Source organism: Chiloscyllium plagiosum, unplaced genomic scaffold (genome assembly GCF_037043375.1).
Source record: "Chiloscyllium plagiosum isolate Xiang-an unplaced genomic scaffold, Cpla_swu_hap1 HiC_scaffold_50, whole genome shotgun sequence".
NCBI classification, from domain to species: Eukaryota; Metazoa; Chordata; class Chondrichthyes; order Orectolobiformes; family Hemiscylliidae; genus Chiloscyllium; species Chiloscyllium plagiosum.
The window spans coordinates 56,040,640-56,066,000 of record NW_028270188.1 but is presented as its reverse complement, the minus strand read 5'-3'; the positions used below and the strand labels follow the sequence as shown (position 1 = coordinate 56,066,000).

At 58.6% G+C, this 25,361-nt stretch overlaps 1 protein-coding gene across 3 annotated transcripts in view; it reads right to left on the bottom strand.

Annotated features, from left to right (window-relative positions):
* Positions 1–18,895, bottom strand: part of LOC148135323 (phospholipase A and acyltransferase 2-like) — a 69,973-nt gene extending 51,078 nt beyond the window's left edge. Inside the window, exon 1 of one of the 3 annotated variants that reach the window (XM_087985182.1) lies at positions 18,726–18,895. The gene's annotated coding sequence lies outside the window, so the exon portion shown is untranslated. The remainder of the gene's footprint in view (positions 1–18,725) is intronic. The other 2 variants (XM_087985183.1, XM_087985184.1) reach the window with 2 other exon arrangements.
* Between the last annotated feature and the right edge of the window lie 6,466 nt (positions 18,896–25,361).

Genomic DNA, 25,361 nt, shown 5'->3' with positions numbered 1-25,361 from the left:
CTCAGCACTGACACTCTGATAGTGCCCACTCCCTCAGCACTGACCCTCCCACTGCCCCCGCTCCCTCAGCACTGACACACCGACAGTGCCCACTCCCTCAGCACTGACCATCCGACAGAGCCCACGCCCTCAGCACTGACCCTCCGACAGCGCCCGCTCCCTCAGCGCTGACCCTCCCACAGCACTCACTCCCTCAGCGCAGACCCTCTGACAGTGCCCACTCCCTCAGTGTTGACCCTCCGACAGTGCCCACTCCCTCAGGGCTGACACTCTGACAGTGCCCGCTCCCTCAGCACTGACCCTCTGACAGTGCCCACTCCCTCAGCACTGACCCTCCGACAGTGCCCACTCCCTCAGCGCAGACCCTCCGACAGTGCCCACTCCCTCAGCACTGACCCTCCGACAGTGCCCACTCCCTCAGCACTGACCCTCCCACAGTGCCCACTCCCTCAGTGCTGACCCTCTGATAGTGCCCACTCCCTCAGCACTGACCCTCCGACAGCACCCACTCCCTCAGCACTGACACTCCGACAGTGCCCACTCCCTCAGTGCTGACCCTCTGACAGTGCCCACTCCCTCAGCACTGACCCTCCCACAGTGCCCACTCCCTCAGTGCTGACCCTCTGATAGTGCCCACTCCCTCAGCACTGACCCTCTGACTGCCCCCGCTCCCTCAGCACTGACCCTCCGACAGTGCCCACTCCCTCAGCGCAGACCCTCCGACAGTGCCCACTCCCTCAGCACTGACCCTCCGACAGTGCCCACTCCCTCAGCGCAGACCCTCTGACAGTGCCCACTCCCTCAGCACTGACCCTCCGACAGCGCCCACTCCCTCAGCACTGACCCTCCGACAGCACCCACTCCCTCAGCACTCACCCTCCGATAATGCCCGCTCCCTCAGCGCTGACCCTCTGACAGCGCCCTCTCCCTCAGCACTGACCCTGCGACAGCATCGCTCCCTCAGCACTGAACCTCCGACAGAGCCCTCTCCCGCAGCACTGACCCTCCGACAGCATCGCTCCCACAGTGCTGACCCTCTGATAGTGCCCACTCCCTCAGCACTGACCCTCCGACAGCGCCCACTCCCTCAGCACTGATCCTCCGACAGTGCCCACTCCCACAACACTCACCCTCTGACAGTGCCCACTCCCTCAGCCCTGACCCTCCGACAGTGCCCACTCCCTCAGCACTGACCCTCCGACAGCGCCCACTCCCTCAGCACTGACCCTCCGACAGCGCCCACGCCCTCAGCACTGACCCTCTGACAGTGCCCACTCCCTCAGTGCTGACCCTCCGACAGTGCCCACTCCCTCAGCACTGACCCTCTGACTGCCCCCGCTCCCTCAGCACTGACCCTCTGACAGAGCCCACGCCCTCAGCACTGACCCTCTGACAGTGCCCACTCCCTCAGTGCTGACCCTCTGACAGTGCCCGCTCCCTCAGCGCTGACCCTCTGACAGCGCCCTCTCCCTCAGCACTGACCCTGCGACAGCATCGCTCCCTCAGCACTGAACCTCCGACAGAGCCCTCTCCCGCAGCACTGACCCTCCGACAGCATCGCTCCCACAGTGCTGACCCTCTGATAGTGCCCACTCCCTCAGCACTGACCCTCCGACAGCGCCCACTCCCTCAGCACTGATCCTCCGACAGTGCCCACTCCCACAACACTCACCCTCTGACAGTGCCCACTCCCTCAGCCCTGACCCTCCGACAGTGCCCACTCCCTCAGCACTGACCCTCCGACAGCGCCCACTCCCTCAGCACTGACCCTCCGACAGCGCCCACGCCCTCAGCACTGACCCTCTGACAGTGCCCACTCCCTCAGTGCTGACCCTCCGACAGTGCCCACTCCCTCAGCACTGACCCTCTGACTGCCCCCGCTCCCTCAGCACTGACCCTCTGACAGAGCCCACGCCCTCAGCACTGACCCTCTGACAGTGCCCACTCCCTCAGTGCTGACCCTCTGACAGTGCCCACTCCCTCAGTGCTGACCCTCTGACAGTGCCCACTCCCTCAGCGCTGACCCTCCCACAGCACCCACTCCCTCAGCACTGACCCTCCGACAGTGCCCACTCCCTCAGCACTGACCCTCTGACAGCGCCCGCTCCATCAGCACTGACCCTCTGACAGTGCCCACTCCCTCAGCGCTGACCCTCCCACAGCACCCACTCCCTCAGCACTGACCCTCCCACAGCGCCCACTCCCTCAGCACTGACACTCTGATAGTGCCCACTCCCTCAGCACTGACCCTCCCACTGCCCCCGCTCCCTCAGCACTGACACACCGACAGTGCCCACTCCCTCAGCACTGACCATCCGACAGAGCCCACGCCCTCAGCACTGACCCTCCGACAGCGCCCGCTCCCTCAGCGCTGACCCTCCCACAGCACTCACTCCCTCAGCGCAGACCCTCTGACAGTGCCCACTCCCTCAGTGTTGACCCTCCGACAGTGCCCACTCCCTCAGGGCTGACACTCTGACAGTGCCCGCTCCCTCAGCACTGACCCTCTGACAGTGCCCACTCCCTCAGCACTGACCCTCCGACAGTGCCCACTCCCTCAGCGCAGACCCTCCGACAGTGCCCACTCCCTCAGCACTGACCCTCCGACAGTGCCCACTCCCTCAGCACTGACCCTCCCACAGTGCCCACTCCCTCAGTGCTGACCCTCTGATAGTGCCCACTCCCTCAGCACTGACCCTCCGACAGCACCCACTCCCTCAGCACTGACACTCCGACAGTGCCCACTCCCTCAGTGCTGACCCTCTGACAGTGCCCACTCCCTCAGCACTGACCCTCCCACAGTGCCCACTCCCTCAGTGCTGACCCTCTGATAGTGCCCACTCCCTCAGCACTGACCCTCTGACTGCCCCCGCTCCCTCAGCACTGACCCTCCGACAGTGCCCACTCCCTCAGCGCAGACCCTCCGACAGTGCCCACTCCCTCAGCACTGACCCTCCGACAGTGCCCACTCCCTCAGCGCAGACCCTCTGACAGTGCCCACTCCCTCAGCACTGACCCTCCGACAGTGCCCACTCCCTCAGCGCAGATCCTCCGACAGTGCCCACTCCCTCAGCGCAGACCCTCCGACAGTGCCCACTCCCTCAGGGGCTGACACTCTGACAGTGCCCGCTCCCTCAGCACTGACCCTCTGACAGTGCCTACTCCCTCAGCACTGACTCTCCGACAGCACCCACTCCCTCAGCACTGATCCTCTGATAGTGCCCACTCCCTCAGCACTGACCCTCTGACAGTGCCTACTCCCTCAGCACTGACTCTCCGACAGCACCCACTCCCTCAGCACTGATCCTCTGATAGTGCCCACTCCCTCAGCACTGATCCTCTGATAGTGCCCACTCCCTCAGCACTGACCCTCCGACAGAGCCCACTCCCTCAGCACTGACCCTCCCACAGCGCCCGCTCCCTCAGTGCTGACCCTCTGATAGTGCCCACCCCCACAACACTCATCCTCCGACAGTGCCCACTCCCTCAACACTCACCGTCTGATAGTGCCCACTCCCTCAGCACTGACCCTCCAACAGCGCCCACTCCCTCAGCGCTGACCCTCCGACAGTGCCCACTCCCTCAGCACTGACCCTCTGACAGCGCCCGCTCCCTCAGCACTGACCCTCCGACAGTGCCCACTCCCTCAGCACTGACCCTCCGACAGAGTCCACTCCCTCAGCGCTGACCCTCTGACAGTGCCTACTCCCACAGCACTGACCCTCCGACAGAGTCCACTCCCTCAGCACTGACCCTCTGACAGCACCCACTCCCTCAGCACTGACCCTCTGACAGTGCAGCTCTCCCTCAACTCTGACCCTCTGACAACACTCACTCCCTCAGCACTGACCCTCCAACAGGGCCCACTCCCTCAGCGCTAACCCTCCGACAGCACCCAATCCCTCAGCACTGACCCTTCGACAGCACCCAATCCCTCAGCACTGGCCCTCCGACAGTGCCCGCTCCCTCAGTGCTCACCCTCTGATAGTGCCCACCCCCTCAACACTCACCCTCCGACAGTGCCCATTCCCTCAGCACTGACCCTCTGACAGTGCCCACTCCCTCAGCACTGGCCCTCCGACAGTGCCCACTCCCTCAGCACTGACCCTCCCACAGCACCCACTCCCTCAGCATTGACCTTCCGACAGTGCCCACTCCCTCAGCACTGATCCTCCGACAGCGCCCGCTCCCTCAGCACTGACCCTCCGACAGAGCCCACTCCCTCAGCACTGACCCTCCGACAGTGCCCACTCCCTCAGCACTGACCCTCCCACAGCGACGGCTCCCTCAGCGCTGACCCTCCCACAGCACTCACTCCCTCAGCGCAGACCCTCTGACAGTGCCCACTCCCTCAGGGCTGACACTCTGACAGTGTCCGCTCCCTCAGCACTGACCCTCTGATATCGCCCACTCCCTCAGCACTGATCCTCTGATAGTGCCCACTCCCTCAGCACTGACCCTCCGACAGCGCCCACCCCGTCAGCACTGACCCTCCGACAGTGCCCGCTCCCTCAGCACTGACCCTCCGACAGCGCCCGCTCCCTCAGCACTGACCCTCCGACAGTGCCCACTCCCTCAACACTCACCCTCCGACAGTGCCCATTCCCTCAACACTCACCGTCTGATAGTGCCCACTCCCTCAGCACTGACCCTCCGACAGTACCCACTCCCTCAGCACTGACCCTCCGACAACGCTCACTCCCTCAGCACTGTCCCTCCAACAGGGCCCACTCCCTCAGCGCGAACCCTCCGACAGCACCCACTCCCTCAGCACTGACCCTCCGACAGCACCCAATCCCTCAGCACTGACCCTCCGACAGTGCCCGCTCCCTCAGTGCTCACCCTCTGGTAGTGCCCACCCCCTCAACACTCACCCTCCGACAGTGCCCATTCCCTCAACACTCACCGTCTGACAGTGCCCACTCCCTCAGCACAGACCCTCCGACAGCGCCCGCTCCCTCAGCGCTGACCCTCCGACAGCGCCCACTCCCTCAGCACTGACCCTCCGACAGCGCCCACTCCCTCAGCACTGACCCTCCGATAATGCCCGCTCCCTCAGCGCTGACCCTCTGATAGTGCCCTCTCCCTCAGCACTGACCCACCGACAGTGCCCACTCCCTTAGCGCTGACCCTCTGACAATGCTCACTCCCTCAGCGCTAACCCTCCGACAGCACCCCCTCCCTCAGCACTGACCCTGACAGCACACACTCCCTCAGCGCTGACCCTCCGACAGCGCCCACTCCCTCAGCACTGACCCTCCGACAGCGCCCACTCCCTCAGCACTGACCCTCCGACAGCGCCCAATCCCTCAGCGCTGACCCTCTAATAGTGCCCACTCCCTCAGCACTGACCCTCCGACAGCGCCCACTCCCTCAGCACTGACCCTCCGACAGCGCCCAATCCCTCAGCGCTGACCCTCTAATAGTGCCCACTCCCTCAGCACTGACCCTCCGACAGTGCCCACTCCCTCAGCACTGACCCTCCAACAGGGCCCACTCCCTCAGCGCTAACCCTCCGACAGCACCCCCTCCCTCAGCACTGACCCTCTGACAGTGCCCACTCACACAGCGTTGACCCTCCCACAGCACCCACTCCCTCAGCACTGACCCTCCGACAGCGCCCACTCCCTCAGCACTGACCCTCTGACAGTGCCCACTCCCTCAGCACTGACCCTCTGACAGTGCCCACTCCCTCAGCACTGACCCTCTGACAGTGCCCACTCCCTCAGCACTGGCCCTCCGACAGCACCCACTCCCTCAGCATTGACCTTCCGACTGTGCCTGCTCCCTCAGCACTGACCCTCCGACAGAGCCCACTCCCTCAGCACTGACCCTCCGACAGTGCCCACTCCCTCAGCACTGACCCTCCCACAGCGCCCGCTCCCTCAGCGCTGACCCTCCCACAGCACTCACTCCCTCAGCGCAGACCCTCTGACAGTGCCCACTCCCTCAGTGCTGACCCTCCGACAGTGCCCACTCCCTCAGGGCTGACACTCTGACAGTGTCCGCTCCCTCAGCACTGACCCTCTGATATCGCCCACTCCCTCAGCACTGATCCTCTGATAGTGCCCACTCCCTCAGCGCTGACCCTCCGACAGCGCCCGCTCCCTCAGCACTGACCCTCCGACAGTGCCCGCTCCCTCAGCACTGACCCTCCGACAGCGCCCGCTCCCTCAGCACTGACCCTCCGACAGTGCCCACTCCCTCAACACTCACCGTCTGATAGTGCCCACTCCCTCAGCACTGACCCTCCGACAGTGCCCGCTCCCTCAGCACTGACCCTCCGACAGCGCCCGCTCCCTCAGCACTGACCCTCCGACAGTGCCCACTCCCTCAACACTCACCGTCTGATAGTGCCCACTCCCTCAGCGCGAACCCTCCGACAGCACCCAATCCCTCAGCACTGACCCTCCGACAGCACCCAATCCCTCAGCACTGACCCTCCGACAGTGCCCGCTCCCTCAGTGCTCACCCTCTGGTAGTGCCCACCCCCTCAACACTCACCCTCCGACAGTGCCCATTCCCTCAACACTCACCGTCTGACAGTGCCCACTCCCTCAGCACAGACCCTCCGACAGAGCCTGCTCCCTCAGCGCTGACCCTCCGACAGCGCCCACTCCCTCAGCACTGACCCTCTGACAGCGCCCACTCCCTCAGCACTCACCCTCCGACAGCACCTGCTCCCTCAGCACTGACCCTCCGACAGAGCCCACTCCCTCAGCACTGACCCTCCGACAGCACCTGCTCCCTCAGCACTGACCCACCGACAGTGCCCACTCCCTTAGCGCTGACCCTCCGACAGCGCACACTCCCTCAGCACTGACCCTCCGACAGCGCACACTCCCTCAGCGCAGACCCTCTGACAGTGCCCACTCCCTCAGGGCTGACACTCTGACAGTGTCCGCTCCCTCAGCACTGACCCTCTGATATCGCCCACTCCCTCAGCACTGATCCTCTGATAGTGCCCACTCCCTCAGCACTGACCCTCCGACAGCGCCCACCCCGTCAGCACTGACCCTCCGACAGTGCCCGCTCCCTCAGCACTGACCCTCCGACAGCACCCGCTCCCTCAGCACTGACCCTCCGACAGTGCCCACTCCCTCAACACTCACCCTCCGACAGTGCCCATTCCCTCAACACTCACCGTCTGATAGTGCCCACTCCCTCAGCACTGACCCTCCGACAGTACCCACTCCCTCAGCACTGACCCTCCGACAACGCTCACTCCCTCAGCACTGTCCCTCCAACAGGGCCCACTCCCTCAGCGCGAACCCTCCGACAGCACCCACTCCCTCAGCACTGACCCTCCGACAGCCACCCAATCCCTCAGCACTGACCCTCCGACAGTGCCCGCTCCCTCAGTGCTCACCCTCTGGTAGTGCCCACCCCCTCAACACTCACCCTCCGACAGTGCCCATTCCCTCAACACTCACCGTCTGACAGTGCCCACTCCCTCAGCACTGACCCTCCGACAGTACCCACTCCCTCAGCACTGACCCTCCGACAACGCTCACTCCCTCAGCACTGACCCTCCGACAGCACCCAATCCCTCAGCACTGACCCTCCGACAGTGCCCGCTCCCTCAGTGCTCACCCTCTGGTAGTGCCCACCCCCTCAACACTCACCCTCCGACAGTGCCCATTCCCTCAACACTCACCGTCTGACAGTGCCCACTCCCTCAGCACAGACCCTCCGACAGAGCCTGCTCCCTCAGCGCTGACCCTCCGACAGCGCCCACTCCCTCAGCACTGACCCTCTGACAGCGCCCACTCCCTCAGCACTCACCCTCCGACAGCACCTGCTCCCTCAGCACTGACCCTCCGACAGAGCCCACTCCCTCAGCACTGACCCTCCGACAGAGCCCACTCCCTCAGCGCTGACCCTCTGATAGTGCCCTCTCCCTCAGCACTGACCCACCGACAGTGCCCACTCCCTTAGCGCTGACCCTCCGACAGCGCACACTCCCTCAGCACTGACCCTCCGACAGCGCACACTCCCTCATCACTGACCCTCCGACAGTGCCCGCTCCCTCAGCACTGACCCTCCGACAGTGCCCACTCCCTCAACACTCACCCTCCGACAGTGCCCATTCCCTCAACACTCACCGTCTGATAGTGCCCACTCCCTCAGCACTGACCCTCTGAAAGCACCCACTCCCTCAGCACTGACCCTCCGACAGTACCCACTCCCTCAACTCTGACCCTCTGACAACGCTCACTCCCTCAGCACTGACCCTCCAACAGGGCCCACTCCCTCAGCGCTAACCATCCGACAGCACCCAATCCCTCAGCACTGACCCTCCGACAGTGCCCGCTCCCTCAGTGCTCACCCTCTGATAGTGCCCACCCCCTCAACACTCACCCTCCGACAGCGCCCACTCCCTCAGCACTGACCCTCCGACAGCGCCCGCTCCCTCAGCACAGACCCTCCGACAGCGCCCGCTCCCTCAGCGCTGACCCTCCGACAGCGCCCACTCCCTCAGCGCTGACCCTTCGACAGTGCCCACTCCCTCAGCGCTGACCCTTCGACAGTGCCTACTCCCTCAGCGCTGACACTCTGACAATGCAGCACTCCCTCAGCGCTGACCCTCCGACAGTGCAGCACTCCCTCAACCCTGACCCTCTGACAACGCTCACTCCCTCAGCACAAACCCTCCGACAGCGCCCACTCCCTCAGCACTGACCCTCCGACAGCGCCCACTCCCTCAGCACTGACCCTCCGACAGCGCCCACTCCCTCAGCACTGACCCTCCGACAGCACCCAATCCCTCAGCGCTGACCCTCCGACAGTGCCCGCTCCCTCAGTGCTGACCCTCTGATAGTGCCCATTCCCTCAACACTCACCGTCTGATAGTGCCCACTCCCTCAGCACTGGCCCTCCAACAGTGCCCGCTCCCTCAGCACTGACCCTCCGACACAGTCCACTCACACAGCGCTGACCCTCCCACAGTGCCCTCTCCCTCAGCACTGACACTCGGACAGCGCCCACTCCCTCAGCGCTGACCCTCTGACAGCGCCCACTCCCTCAGCACTGAACCTCCGACAGTGCCCGCTCTCTCAGCGCTGATCCTCTGATAGTGCCCACTCCCACTGCACTGACCCTCTGACAGTGCCCACTCACACAGCGCTGACCCTCGCACAGCGCCCACTCCCTCAGCACTGACCCTCCGACAGTGCCCACTCCCTCAGCACTGACCCTCCGACAACGCCCACTCCCTCAGCACTGACCCTCCGACAGCACCCACTCCTTCAGCACTGACCCTCGGACAGCGCCCACTCCCTCAGCATTGACCCTCCCACAGCGCCCGCTCCCTCAGCACTGACCCTCCGACAGAGCCCACTCCCTCAGCACTGACCCTCCCACAGCGCCCACTCCCTCAGCGCTGACCCTCCCACAGCACTCACTCCCTCAGCGCAGACCCTCTGACAGTGCCCATTCCCTCAGTGCTGACCCTCCGACAGTGCCCACTCCCTCAGGGCTGACACTCTGACAGTGCCCGCTCCCTCAGCACTGACCCTCTGATATCACCCACTCCCTCAGCACTGACCCTCCGACAGCGCCCACTCCCTCAGCACTGACCCTCCGACAGCACCCAATCCCTCAGCGCTGACCCTCTAATAGTGCCCACTCCCTCAGCACTGACCCTCTGACAGCGCCCACTCCCTCAGCACGGACCCTCCGAAAGCGCCCACTCCCTCAGCGCTGACCCTCTGATAGTGCCCATTTCCTCAGCACTGACCCTCCGACAGCACCCAATCCCTCAGCGCTGACCCTCCGACAGTGCCCGCTCCCTCAGTGCTGACCCTCTGATAGTGCCCATTCCCTCAACACTCACCGTCTGATATTGCCCACTCCCTCAGCACTGGCCCTCCAACAGTGCCCGCTCCCTCAGCACTGACCCTCCGACACAGTCCACTCACACAGCGCTGACCCTCCCACAGTGCCCTCTCCCTCAGCACTGACACTCGGACAGCGCCCACTCCCTCAGCACGAACCCTCCGACAGCGCCCACTCCTTCAGCACTGACCCTCCGACAGCACCCACTCCCTCAGCACGAACCCTCCGACAGCGCCCACTCCTTCAGCACTGACACTGACAGTGCCCACTCCCTCAGCACTGACCCTCGGACAGCGCCCACTCCCTCAGCATTGACCCTCCCACAGCGCCCGCTCCCTCAGCACTGACCCTCCCACAGCACTCACTCCCTCAGCGCAGATCCTCTGACAGTGCCCATTCCCTCAGTGCTGACCCTCCGACAGTGCCCACTCCCTCAGGGCTGACACTCTGACAGTGCCCGCTCCCTCAGCACTGACCCTCTGATATCACCCACTCCCTCAGCACTGCCACTCCGACAGCACACACTCCCTCAGCACTGATCCTCTGATAGTGCCCACTCCCTCGGCACTGACCCTCCGACGTCGCCCACTCCCTCGGCACTGATCCTCCGACAGTGCCCACTCCCTCAGCACTGACCCTCCGACAGCGCCCACTCCCTCAGCACTGACCCTCCGACAGCGCCCACTCCCTCAGCACTGACCCTCCGACAGCACCCAATCCCTCAGCGCTGACCCTCTAATAGCGCCCACTCCCTCAGCACGGACCCTCCGAAAGCGCCCACTCCCTCAGCGCTGACCCTCCGACAGTGCCCACTCCCTCAGGGCTAACAGTCTGACAGTGCCCGCTCCCTCAGCACTGACCCTCCGATAGCGCCCACTCCCTCAGCGCTGATCCTCTGATAGTGCCCACTCCCTCAGCACTGACCCTCCGACAGCGCCCACTCCCTCAGCACTGACCCTCTGATAGTGCCCACTCACTCAGCACTGACCCTCTAATAGTGCCCACTCCCTCAGCACTGACCCTCCGACAGCGCCCACTCCCTCAGCACTGACCCTCCGACAGTGCCCGCTCCCTCAGCACTGACCATCCGACAGCGCCCGCTCCCTCAGCACTGACCCTCCGACAGCACCCAATCCCTTAGCACTGACCCTCCGACAGTGCCCGCTCCCTCAGCACTGACCCTCCGACAGTGCCCATTCCCTCAACACTCACCGTCTGATAGTGCCCACTCCCTCAGCACTGACCCTCCGGCAGCGCCCACTCCCTCAGCACTGACCCTCTGACAGCACCCGCTCCCTCAGCACTGACCATCCGACAGTGCCCACTCCCTCAGCACTGACCCTCCGACAGTGCCCGCTCCCTCAGTGCTGACCCTCTGATAGTGCCCATTCCCTCAACACTCACCGTCTGATAGTGCCCACTCCCTCAGCACTGGCCCTCCGACAGCGCCCACTCCCTCAGCACTAACCCTCCGACAGCGCCCACTCCTTCAGCACTGATCCTCGGACAGCGCCCACTCCCTCAGACCTGACCCTCCCACAGCACTCACTCCCTCAGCGCTGACCCTCTGACAGTGCCCACTCCCTCAGTGCTGACCCTGCGACAGTGCCCACTCCCACAGCGCTGACCCTCCGACATCACCCACTCCCTCAGCATTGACCCTACGACAGTGCCCACTCCCTCAGCACTGACCCTCCGACAGTGCCCACTCCCTCAGCACTGACCCTACGACAGTGCCCACTCCCTCAGTGCTGACCCTCCGACAGTGCCTACTCCCTCACGCCGACCCTCCGACAGCCCCCACTCCCTCAGCGCTGACCCTCCGACAGCACCCAATCCCTCAGCACTGACCCTCTGACAGCACCCACTCCCTCAGCGCTGACCCTCCAACAGCGCCCAATCCCTCAGCACTGACCCTCCGACAGCACCCACTCCCTCAGCACTGACCCTCCGACAGCGCTCACTCCCTCAGCACTGACCCTCTGACAGTGCCCACTCCCTCAGCGCTGACCCTCCGACAGCACCCAATCCCTCAGCACTGACCCTCCGATAATGCCCACTCCGTCAGCGCTGGCACTCCGACAGCGCCCACTCCCTCAGCAGTGACCCTCCGACAGCACCCGCTCACTCAGCACTGACCCTCCGATAATGCCCACTCCGTCAGCGCTGGCACTCCGACAGCGCCCACTCCCTGAGCACTGACCCTGCGACAGTGCCCACTCCCTCAGCACTGACCCTCCGACAGAGCCCGCTCCCTCAGCACTGACCCCCCGACAGAGCCCGCTCCCTCAGCACTGACACTCCGACAGTGCCCACCCCCTCAGCACTGACCCTCCGACAGAGCCCGCTCCCTCAGCACTGACCCTCCGACAGCACCCACTCCCTCAGCACTGACCCTCCGACAGAGCCCGCTCCCTCAGCACTGACCCTCCGACAGCGCCCACTCCCTCAGCACTGACCCTCCGACAGCGCCCACTCCCTCAGCACTGACCCTCCGACAGTGCCCACTCCCTCAGCACTGACCCTCTGACAGTGCCCACTCCCTCAGCACTGACCCTCCGACAGCGCCCACTCCCTTAGCACTGACCCTCCGACAGCGCCCACTCCCTCAGCACTGACCCTCTGACAGTGCCCACTCCCTCAGCACTGACCCTCCGACAGCGCCCACTCCCTCAGCACTGACCCTCCGACAGCGCCCACTCCCTTAGCACTGACCCTCCGACAGCGCCCACTCCCCCAGCACTGACCCTCTGACAGCGCCCGCTCCCTCAGTGCTGACCCTCCGACAGTGCCCACTCCCTCAGCACTGACCCTCCGACAGCGCCCACTCCCTCAGCATTGACCCTCCGACAGCGCTCACTCCCTCAGCACTGACCCTCTGACAGCGCCCACTCCCTCAGCACTGACCCTCCGACAGCGCCCACTCCCTCAGCGCTGACCCTCTAATAGTGCCCACTCCCTCAGCACTGACCCTCCGACAGCGCCCGCTCCCTCAGCACATGTTCACTCAGCGCTGACTCTCCGATTGGGCACTGTCAGAGGGTGAGTGTTGAGAGTGTGGGAACTGTCAGCGGGTGAGTGTTGAGCGAGTGGGCACTGTCAGAGGGTGAGTGTTGAGAGTGTGGGCACTGTCAGAGGGTGAGTGTTGAGAGTGTGGACACTGTCAGAGGGTGAGTGTTGAGCGAGTGGGCACTGTCAGAGGGTGAGTGTTGAGAGTGTGGGCACTGTCAGAGGGTGAGTGTTGAGAGTGTGGACACTGTCAGAGGGTGAGTGTTGAGCGAGTGGGCACTGTCAGAGGGTGAGTGTTGAGAGTGTGGGCACTGTCAGAGGGTGAGTGTTGAGAGTGTGGGCACTGTCAGCGGGTGAGTGTTGAGCGAGTGGGCACTGTCAGAGGGTGAGTGTTGAGAGTGTGGACACTGTCAGAGGATGAGTGTTGAGAGTGTGGGCACTGTCAGAGGGTGAGTGTTGAGAGTGTGGGCACTGTCAGAGGGTGAGTGTTGAGAGTGTGGGCACTGTCAGCGGGTGAGTGTTGAGCGAGTGGGCACTGTCAGAGGGTGAGTGTTGAGAGTGTGGACACTGTCAGAGGATGAGTGTTGAGAGTGTGGGCACTGTCAGAGGGTGAGTGTTGAGAGTGTGGGCACTGTCAGAGGGTGAGTGTTGAGAGTGTGGGCATGGCCAGAGGGTGAGTGTTGAGAGTGTGGGCACTGTCAGAGGGTGAGTGTTGAGGGAGTGGGCACTGTCAGAGGGTGAGTGTTGAGAGTGTGGGCACTGTCAGAGGGTGAGTGTTGAGAGTGTGGGCACTGTCAGAGGGTGAGTGTTGAGGGAGTGGGCACTGTCAGAGGGTGAGTGTTGAGAGTGTGGGCACTGTCAGAGGGTGAGTTTTGAGAGTGTGGGCACTATCAGAGGGTGAGTGTTGAGAGTTTGGGCACTGTCAGAGGGTGAGTGTTGAGAGTGTGGGCACTGTCAGAGGGTGAGTGTTGAGGGAGTGGGCACTGTCAGAGTGTGAGTGTTGAGAGTGTGGGCACTATCAGAGGGTGAGTGTTGAGAGTGTGGGCGATGTCAGGAGTGAGTGTTGAGGGAGTGGGCACTATCAGAGGGTGAGTGTTGAGAGTGTGGGCACTATCAGAGGGTGAGTGTTGAGGGAGTGGCCACTGTCAGAGGGTGAGTGTTGAGAGTGTGTGCACTGTCAGAGGTTGAGAGTTGAGGGAGTGGGCACTGTCAGAGGGTGAGTGTTGAGGGAGTGGGCACTGTCAGAGGGTGGGTGTTAAGGGAGTGGGCACTGTCAGAGGGTGAGCGTTGAGAGTGTGGGCACTGTCAGAGGGTGAGTGTTGAGGGAGTGGGCACTATCAGAGGATGCTTGATGAGGGAGTGGGCACTGTCAGAGGGTGAGTGTGAGAGTGTGGGCACTGTCAGAGGGTGAGTGTTGAGAGTGTGGACACTGTCAGAGGGTGAGCGTTGAGAGTGTGGGCACTGTCAGAGGGTGAGTGTTGAGAGTGTGGGCACTGTCAGGGCTGAGTGTTGAGCATGTGGGCACTGTCAGAGGGTGATTGTTGGGCACTGTCAGATGGTGAGTGTTGAGCATGTGGGCACTGTCAGAGGGTGAGTGTTGAGGGAGTGGGCACTGTCAGAGGGTGAGTGTTGAGAGAGTGGGCACTGTCAGAGGGTGAGTGTTGAGAGTGTGGGCACTGTCAGAGGGTGAGTGTTGAGAATGTGGGCACTGTCAGAGGGTGAGTGTTGAGGGAGTGGGCACTATCAGAGGGTGAGTGTTGAGAGTGTGGGCATTGTCAGAGGGTGAGTGTTGAGAGTGTGGGCACTGTCAGAGGGTGAGCGTTGAGGGAGTGGGCACTGTCAGAGGGTGAGTGTTGAGAGTGAGGGCACTGTCAGAGGGTGAGTGTTGAGAATGTGGGCACTGTCAGAGGGTGAGTGTTGAGGGAGTGGGCACTATCAGAGGGTGAGTGTTGAGAGTGTGGGCACTGTCAGAGGGTGAGTGTTGAGAGTGTGGGCACTGTCAGAGGGTGAGCGTTGAGAGTGTGGGCACTGTCAGAGGGTGAGTGTTGAGGGAGTGGGCACTGTCAGAGGGTGATTGTTGAGAGTGTGGACATTGTCAGAGGGTGAGTGTTGAGAGTGTGGGCACTGTCAGAGGGTGAGTGTTGAGAGTGTGGGCACTATCAGAGGGTGAGTGTTGAGGGAGTGGGCACTGTCAGAGGGTGAGTGTTGAGAATGTGGGCAGTGTCAGAGGGTGAGTGTTGAGAATGTGGGCACTGTCAGAGGGTGAGTGTTGAGAGTGTGGGCACTGTCAGAGGGTGAGTGTTGAGGGAGTGGGCACTGTCAGAGGGTGATTGTTGAGAGTGTGGACACTATCAGAGGGTGAGTGTTGAGAGTGTGGGCACTGTCAGAGGGTGAGTGTTGAGGGAGTGGGCACTGTCAGAGGGTGAGTGTTGAGAATGTGGGCACTGTCAGAGGGTGAGTGTTGAGAGTGTGGGCACTGTCAGAGGGTGTGTGTTGAGGGAGTGGGCACTGTCAGAGGGTGATTGTTGAGAGTGTGGACATTGTCAGAGGGTGCGTGTTGAGGGAGTGGGCACTGTCAGAGGGTGAGTGTTGAGCATGTGGGCACTGTCAGAGGGTGAGTGTTGAGAGTGTGGGCACTGTCAGAGGGTGAGTGTTGAGGGAGTGGGCACTGTCAGAGGGTGATTGTTGAGAGTGTGGACATTGTCAGAGGGTGAGTGTTGAGAGTGTGGGCACTGTCAGAGGGTGAGTGTTGAGGGAGTGGGCACTGTCAGAGGGTGATTGTTGAGAGTGTGGGCACTGTCAGAGGGTGAGCGTTGAGAGTGTGGGCACTGTCAGCAGGTGAGTGTTGAGCATGTGGGCACTGTCAGAGGGTGAGTGTTGAGAGTGTGGGCACTGTCAGCGGGTGAGTGTTGAGAGTGTGGGCACTGTCAGGGGTGAGTGTTGAGAGTGTGGGCACTGTCAGAGGGTGAGTGTTGATGGAGTAGGCACTGTCAGAGGGTGAGCGTTGAGATTGTGGGCACTATCAGCGGATGAGTGTTGAGAGTGTGGGCATTATCAGAGGGTGAGCATTGAGGGAGTGGGCACTGTCAGAGGGTGAGTGTTGAGAGTGTGGGCACTGTCAGAGGGTGAGCGTTGAGAGTGTGGGCACTGTCAGAGGGTGAGTGTTGAGGGAGTGGGCACTGTCAGCGGGTGAGTATTGAGAGTGTGGGCGCTGTCAGAGGGTGAGCATTGAGAGTGTGGGCACTGTCAGAGGGTGAGTGTTGAGGGAGTGGGCACTGTCAGAGGGTGAGTGTTGAGAGTGTGGACACTGTCAGAGGGTGAGTGTTGAGAGTGTGGGCACTATCAGAGGGTGAGTGTTGAGAATGTGGGCACTGTCAGAGGGTGAGTGTTGAGAGTGTGGGCACTGTCAGAGGGTGAGTGTTGAGCATGTGGACACTGTTAGAGGGTGAGTGTTGAGAATGTGAGTACTGTCAGAGGGTGAGTGTTGATGGAGTAGGCACAATCAGAGGGTGAGTGTTGAGATTGTGGGCACTATCAGCGGGTGAGTGTTGAGAGTGTGGGCACTATCAGAGGGTGAGCATTGAGGGAGTGGGCACTGTCCGAGGGTGAGTGTTGAGAGTGTGGGCACTGTCAGAGGGTGAGCGTTGAGAGTGTGGGCACTGTCAGAGGGTGAGTGTTGAGGGAGTGGGCACTGTCAGCGGGTGAGTATTGAGAGTGTTGGCACTATCAGCGAGTGAGTGTTGAGAGTGTGGGCACTGTCAGAGGGTGATTGTTGAGAGTGTGGGCACTGTCAGAGGGTGAGTGTTGAGAGTTTGGGCACTGTCAGAGGGTCAGTGTTGAGAGTTTGGGCAGTGTCAGAGGGTCAGTGTTGAGAGTTTGGGCACTGTCAGCGAGTGAGTGTTGAGAGTTTGGGCACTGTCAGAGGGTGAGTGTTGAGAGTGTGGGCACTGTCAGAGGGTGAGTGTTGAGAATGTGGGCACTGTCAGAGGGTGAGTGTTGAGAGTGTGGGCACTGTCAGAGGGTGAGTGTTGAGGGAGTGGGCACTGTCAGAGGGTGAGTGTTGAGGGAGTGGGCACTGTCAGAGGGTGATTGTTGAGAGTGTGGGCACTGTCAGCGTGTGAGTGTTGAGCATGTGGGCGCTGTCAGGGGTGAGTGTTGAGAATGTGGGCACTATCAGAGGGTGAGCATTGAGGGAGTGGGCACTGTCAGAGGGTGAGTGTTGATGGAGTAGGCACTATCAGAGGGTGAGTGTTGAGATTGTGGGCACTATCAGCGGGTGAGTGTTGAGAGTGCGGGCACTATCAGAGGGTGAGCATTGAGGGAGTGGGCACTGTCAGAGGGTGAGTGTTGAGAGTGTGGGCACTGTCAGAGGGTGAGCGTTGAGAGTGTGGCCACTGTCAGAGGGTGAGTGTTGAGGGAGTGGGCACTGTCTGAGGGTGAGTGTTGACGGAGTGGGCACTGTCAGCGGGTGAGTATTGAGAGTGTGGGCGCTGTCAGAGGGTGAGCATTGAGAGTGTGGGCACCGTCAGAGGGTGCGTGTTGAGGGAGTGGGCACTGTCAGAGGGTGAGTGTTGAGAGTGTGGGCACTGTCAGAGGGTGAGTGTTGAGAGTGTGGCCACTGTCAGAGGGTGAGTGTTGAGGGAGTGGGCACTGTCTGAGGGTGAGTGTTGACGGAGTGGGCACTGTCAGCGGGTGAGTATTGAGAGTGTGGGCGCTGTCAGAGGGTGAGCATTGAGAGTGTGGGCACCGTCAGAGGGTGAGTGTTGAGAGTGTGGGCACTGTCAGAGGGTGCGTGTTGAGGGAGTGGGCACTGTCAGAGGGTGAGTGTTGAGAGTGTGGGCACTGTCAGAGGGTGAGTGTTGAGGGAGTGGGCACTGTCAGAGGGTGAGTGTTGAGGGAGTGGGCACTATCAGAGTGTGAGTGTTGAGGTAGTGGGCACTATCAGAGTGTGAGTGTTGAAGGAGTGGGCACTGTCAGAGGGTGAGTGTTGAGAGTGTGGGCACTGTCAGAGGGTGAGTGTTGAGAGTGTGGACACTGTCAGAGGGTGAGTGTTGAGAGTGTGGGCACTGTCAGAGGGTGAGTGTTGAGGTAGTGGGCACTATCAGAGTGTGAGTGTTGAAGGAGTGGGCACTGTCAGAGGGTGAGTGTTGAGAGTGTGGACACTGTCAGAGTGTGAGTGTTGAAGGAGTGGGCACTGTCAGAGGGTGAGTGTTGAGAGTGTGGGCACTGTCAGAGGGTGAGTGTTGAGAGTGTGGGCACTATCAGAGTGTGAGTGTTGAGGGAGTGGGCACTATCAGAGGGTGAGTGTTGAGAGTGTGGGCACTGTCAGAGGGTGAGTGTTGAGGGAGTGGGCACTATCAGAGTGTGAGTGTTGAGGGAGTGGGCACTATCAGAGGGTGAGTGTTGAGAGTGTGGGCACTGTCAGAGGGTGAGTGTTGAGAGTATGGGTGGCACTGTCAGAGGGTGAGTGTTGAGGGAGTGGGCACTATCAGAGGGTGAGTGTTGAGGGAATGGGCACTGTCAGAGGGTGAGTGTTGAGAGTGTGGGCGCTGTCAGAGTGTGAGCATTGAGAGTGTGTGCACCGTCAGAGGGTGAGCGTTGAGAGTGTGGGCACTGTCAGAGGGTGAGAGTTGAGGGAGTGGGCACTGTCAGAGGGTGAGTGTTGAGGGAGTGCCACAGTGTTGATCATGTCGAGATAGAGCTGCTGAGGAGAGAGGGTCATGTGATATCTGTGCTTTTGCTGTCTCTGTCTCTGGATATGCTGCGCTCTAACCTTCTAATGGTAGTTTTCGTTCCTCTCTAGTGTTTGTATATCTCCGTTTGCCTCCCTCTGTCTAAGTCCCTCTCCCTGCCATCACCCCCACTCCCCCCCTGCATACCTCACGTTCCAGTTCACTTCCTCAGTCACTGCCTCTCTTTCTTCACCACTCGCACATTGGAAAGATTAAAGGAAGTTTATTTCTGAGAACAGGAACTGGGTGATCTCGCAAAGGCCAGGTTGCCGAGAGCGATAAGTTTGATCTTATCTCAGAGGTCGCATGTTTTGATGACTGTGCAGATGATCTGAGGTTGATGGGTAGAAATGTGAACAAGTCCTGGAGATGAATTCAGCAGCTGCCTCTCCCTCTCCCCGATTACCCCGAGAATGCAAACACGCTCGGAGTCATGGACGTGACCTCCGCACGGCTGACTAACGTTGGCCGTGAATCCTGTCATGGTGATTGGTTGATCATGTGAACCAGTCGGTTCCTTCGGTTGTTGCTAACAGGCCCCACTCAAACAGTTCGCAAAATTCCCCACGGAAACCCCTCTGGTCACAGAGGTGATCCGGTGAATGGGCAACACTTGCTGAACAATCCTGAGGATGACAATGGCTGTCCTTAGCAAACCGTTTTCGACGGGCCTGCCCACAAAGTGCCTCCTTTACACTGGCAAGAAGTAATGGGCAGTCACAGAGTCGCCTGTCACTGAAACAGACCCTTCAGTCCACCTCGTCCATGCTCACCAGATCTCCTAAATTAATCCAGTCCCATTTGCCAGCACTTGGCCCATATCCCTCTAAACCCTTCCTACTCACGTCCCCATCCAGATGCCTTTTAAATGTTGCAATTGTAGCAGCCTCCACCACTCCCTCTGGCGGCTCATTCCATACACGTACCACCCTCTGTGTGAAAAAGTTGCCCGTTTCCCCTCTCACCCTAAACCTATGCCCCTCTAGTTCTGGACTCCCCCACCCCAAGGAAAAGACCTTGCCTATTTACCCTATCCATGCCCCCTCATGATTTTATAAACCTCTATACGGTCACCCCTCAGCCTCCGACGCTCCAGGGAAAACAGCCCCAGCCTGTTCAGCCTCTCCCTGTAGCTCAAATCCTCCAAACTTTCATCAATGTAAAGAGTTTGGGGGTGTTCTTAAAAGGGAGATCAGGAAGGCAAAGGGGAGATATGTGATAGTCTTAGCAGTTAAGGTAATCCAAAGAGATTCCACTATTACATTAAGAGCAAGAAGATAACTAGAGAGTATAGGGTCTCTTCAAGATTGACGGAGAATTGTCCAATTACAAATAGAGACCACTCGCACTGATCTTACGAAATTGACAAACACTGATTTATTCCTCATGATATCACGGGGAAGAGAAACTGACCGCGATGATACAAAACGGACACTTTGCACAGTTATGGTTATGGATTCCACTCCCTGAGCTTCAGACACAGACAGCTCTTATCGGGCTTCAGGAATGTCACGTTCACTCCAGGACCATGCAGTTTCCATTACAGTTAACAGGAAGCACTTGCTTGTCCAGCAGTATCCATCAGTTCACAATTGTAACAGGAGGCTCAAGATCAGAGCGGTGCTGGAAAAACGCAGCAGGTCAGGCAGCATCCGAATTGAATCGACGTTTCGGGCACTCCTGATGAAGGGGGTTTGTGCCCGAAACGTCGATTCCCTTCGGATGCTGCCTGACCTGCTGCGCTTTTCCAGCACCGCACACTCGTGTGTTCCATCTTGTCAGGTGTCATTCTGCATGGACTTTGTGAGGATTGAATACCTGGGGAGACAGGGAATTCCCTCGGGGAAAACCAATTCGCAGATCATCTAGATAGTGTATCCCTTCGGTCTCGAAGGGGGAATCTGGTGAGGTAATGTCTCGTTACGCTGTTAGTTCCTGTGCGGTCAAGTTGAGGTGCCAAGGGCATTGTGGGTAGGCTGTGTTTGCCTAAATGTAGACAAAATGGCGGTCCAGCAGAGTGGCTTGTCCTTCTCCCCCAAAGATCAAAGAGGTCATCTTTGTGTTGAACCTCAGGAGATGGGAGAGACATTAAATGAATATTTTGCATCCTTTTTTTTTTAAACTGTGGAGAAAGAAACAGAGGCTAGAGAACTCAGGGGAAATAAATACGGGGAAGTTTTTAAAACAGTTCAAAATTCCGGTTCTAAACTGAGGCACGAGGAATTCTGATGGTATTAGACAGGAGCTTGCAGGGGTTGATTGGAGGAATTTGTTTGGAGGCAAAGGGACGTCCGGTTAGTGGGAAGCCTTTAAAAGTGAGATGGCTAGAGTTCAAGGCCTGTATGTTCCTGTGAGGGTGAAGGGTGAGGTTGGCGGGAATTGGATAACAAGAAGGAAATCAGGAGGGTGAAAAGGGGGATAGACTTCGCTGAGAAGATTAAGGTGAATCCAAAGAGGTTCTTTAAGTATATTAGTGAAGAAAGGATAACTAGAGAGAGAATAGGAACCCTCAAGTGACCAAAGTGGACGTCTGTGTAGAATCTCAGGAGATGAATATTTCTCCTCTCCGTGGACAAAGACATAAAGACTTGGGAACTTGGGGGAGTTAGTGGTGCTATCTTGGGGACGGTCCATATCACCGTAGAGGAGGTGTTGGACCGTATTGGAATGTAGAAAGGTGAATAAATCTCCTGATGCTGCCCAGATATATCCAAGAATATCACAAAAAGCTACAGAAGAAATTGCAGGGGGGGGGTCCCTGGCTGATATTTTTGCGTCAGCGTTAGTCGTGGGTGAGGATCCGGAAGCCTGGAGGGTAGCGGATGTTTTGCCCCTGTTCAAGAAGGATTGCAGAGAAAAATCCTGGGAATTATAGACCAGGAAGTCTAACCTCTGGGGTGGGGAAGGTGCTTGAGGAGGAAATGAGGGATAAGATATACTGTACATGCATTTGGGAAGACAGGGTTTGATTAGTCAGCAAGGCTTTATGTGTGGGAGATCGTGCCTCACAAATTGTTTAGAGTTCTTTGATGAAGTGACCAGGATGGTTGACCAGGGCAGGGTGGTAGATGTAGCCTATTTGGATTTCAGTCAGGCCTTTGATCAGGTTCCACATGGTAGACTGCTCTGGAAGGTTAGATCATGTGGAATCCAGGGGCAGCTGGCAAATTGGATATACCATTGGCTTGATGGTAGGAAGCAGAGGGTGGTAGTGGGAGGATGTTTATCGGACTGGAGGCCTGTGACTGGTGGAGTGTCTCAGGGGTCAGTGCTGGGCCCATTGCTGACTAGGCCTCAGACTAGGCCTCAGGCTGACCTCTTGCTGTGTGTTATCTATATCAATGATTTGGATGAGAATGTACAAGGTGTGATTAGTAAGTTTGCTGATGACACTAAAATAGACAGTATCGTGGACAGTGAGGAAGGTGCTCAGAGATTGCATCAAGACCCTGACCAGCTGGGGAAGTGGGCTGAGAAATGGCAAATGGAGTTTAATATCGATACGTGTGAGGCCTTGCATTTTGGAAAGTCAAATCAAGGCAGGGGTTTCATGGTGAATGGTAGGGTGTTAAGGAGTGTAGTGGAACAGAGGGAGCTTGGGGTTCGGGTGCAGGGTTCTCTCAAAGTGGAGTCCCAGGTAGACAGGGCAGTGAGGAAGGCTTTTGGCCCACTGGCCTTCATCAGTCAGGGCACTGAGTGTAGACGTTGGGAAGTTATGTTGCAGTTGGACAGGACGTTGGTGAGGCCAGACTTGGAGTATGGTGTTCAGTGTTGGTCCCCTTGCTATCAGAAGAGTGTTATTAAACTGGAAAGTGTGCGGAAGGAATTTACAAGGATGTTGCCTGGTCTGAACGTTAGGGAGAGGTTGGACAAGTCAGGACTATTTTCTTAAGCCCAGGAGACTGAGGGGGGACTGGATAGAAGTGTGTAAGATCATGAGGGGCATGGATAGGGTGAACGCACTCAGCCTTCTTCCCAGGGTGGGGGAATCGAGGACGAGAGGGCATCAGTTTGAGGTGAGAGGGGAAAGAGTAAAAGGGAACCTGAGGGGTAACTTTTTTTTACCCAGAGGGTGGAATGAGCTGCCAGCGGAAGTGGTTGAGGCGGGCACATTAACAACATTGAAAAGGCAGTTGGACAAATACATAGATGGGAAAGGTTTGGAAGGATATGGGCCAAGCGCAGGGAAGTAGGGTTAGTGCAGACGGCCATTTTGAATTGAATTCAAATTGAATGGATTGTCCCGTGCACCGAGACCCAGCGAAAAGCTCTGTCTTGCGAGCAGTACAGGCAGATCACAGAGCTGAATAGCGTAGAGAAGTAAATAATAGGGAAACAGCGGCAAAAACAAAAACACAGGGACAGGCGAATGCTCAGAGTTTGTGAGTCCGTTCAGTATTCTAACAACAGGAGGGTAGAAACTGTTTCGAAACCGGCTGGTGCGTGTGTTCAGGCTTCTGTACCTTCTTCCCGATGGTAGAGGTTGTAGAGAAACATTGCCAGGGTGGGAGGGATCTTTGAGAACGCTGGCGGCCTTTCCCTGACAACGGGGCCTGAAGGATGGATTCTATAGATGGGAGGTAGGCCTCTGTGAGTGTCTGGGCCGAGTTCAACGCTCTCTGTAACCGTGAGTGGTGCAGTTGCCATACCAGGTAGTGAGACAGAATGCTCTCGATGGCACACCTATAAAAGTTGGCGAGGGTATTCACCGTCATGCCAAATTTCCTCAGCTGCCTGAGGGCAGAAGAGACGTTGTTGGGCCTTTGTAACCAGTGCGTCCAGGTGGAGAGGCGAAGACAGCTTGTTGTGGGTGACCGCTCCCAGGAGCTTCACACTCTCCACTCATTCCACCTCTGTGCTGTTGGGCGGCATGGACTGCTTTGGACCAAAGGGCCTTTCTCTGTGTTGCAATACTCCATGACCCAACGGAAGAGGAATTTCTGCAGGTCGCAGAGAATATAAAGGTGGAGCAATCCCCAGGACCTGATCTAGTGCATCCCAGAACGCAGTGGGACGTAAGGGAGGAAATTGCGAGTCCCCTTCAAGAAATATTTGCCTCATTGTAACTCTGGGTGAGATGGAGGATGACGACTGGAGGCTGGCTAATGTTGCATTTTCGTTGAAGCACGTTTTGTCAGGACAAACCGAGGAACTGTGGACCTGTGAGTCGGACTTTGGATGCGATCCTAAAGGATTTCGAGAGGCAAACATTGATTAGGGCTAGTCAGCACGGTTTCATGTGGGGAAACTCATGTCTCACAAACTTGGCTGAGTTTTTATGAGGAACTTACCAAAACATTGATGAGGGCAGAGCGGTAGATGTTGTCTACTTGGACTTTAGTAAAGCCTTTGACAAGATACCTCATGGGAGACTGATGTAGAAAAGATAGGTCAATGGGAGTCAATTCCAGACAAGATTGGCTTAACAGCAGGGGTCAGAGGTTGGCGGTGCAGTGTTGCCTCGATGAGACTCCCTCCAGTGTGGAAACAGGCCCATCGGCCCAACAACTCCACACCGACCCTCTGAACAGCAACCCACCCAGACCCATTTCCCACTGACTGATGCACCTAACACTGTGGGACAAGTTAGCATGGCCAACCCACCCTAACCTGCACATCCCTGGGCACTACGGGACAATTTAGCATGGCCAACCCACCCTAACCTGCACATCCCTGGGCACTACGGGACAATTTAGCATGGCCAATCCACCCTAACCTGCACATCCCTGGGCACTACGGGACAATTTAGCATGGCCAATCCACCCTAACCTGCACATCCCTGGGCACTATGGGACAATTTAGCATGGCCAATCCATCCTAACCTGCGCATCCCTGGGCACTATGGGACAATTTAGCATGGCCAATCCATCATAACCTGCACATCCCTGGGCACTATGGGATAATTTAGCATGGCCAATCCATCCTAACCTGCACATCCCAGGACAATTTAGCATGGCCAATCCACCCTAACCTAGACATCCCTGGGCATTATGGGACAATTTAGCATGGCCAATCCACCCTAACCTGCACATCCCTGGGCACTACGGGACAATTTAGCATGGCCAATCCACCCTAACCTGCACATCCCTGGACACTATGGGACAATTTAGCATGGCCAATCCACCCTAACCTGCACATCCCTGGGCACTACGGGACAATTTAGCATGGCCAATCCACCCTAACCTGCACATCCCTGGACACTATGGGACAATTTAGCATGGCCAATCCACCCTAACCTGCACATCCCTGGACACTACGGGACAATTTAGCATGGCCAATCCACCCTAACCTACACATCCCTGGGCACTATGGGACAATTTAGCATGGCCAATCCACTCTTCTCTGTACATCCCAGTGCACTATGGGATAATTTAGCATGGCCAATCCACCTGGCCTGCACATCTTTGGACTGTGGGAAGAAACTGGAGCACCCAGAGGATACCCACGCAGACACGGGTGGGGGGGCTGGGGTGTGAAGAATGTGCAAACTCCACACAGACAGTCGCCCCGAGGGGGGGGATCGAACCAGGGTCTCTGGTGCTATGAGGCTGCAGTGCTAGCCACTGAGCCACTGTGCTGCCCTTTAATACTTTCACCTGAGGACTAGTCTTATCCTTAGTTATAAGTAACTTAAACCTTACAGAATTATGATCACTCTTCCCTAAATGCTCCCCCATTGAAACTTCAATCAACTTGACTGGGCTCCTTCCCCAAAACCAGGTCCAGTAACAAGCCCCTTTCCCAGTTGGACTGTTTACATATTGTTTCAAGAAAAAAATCCAG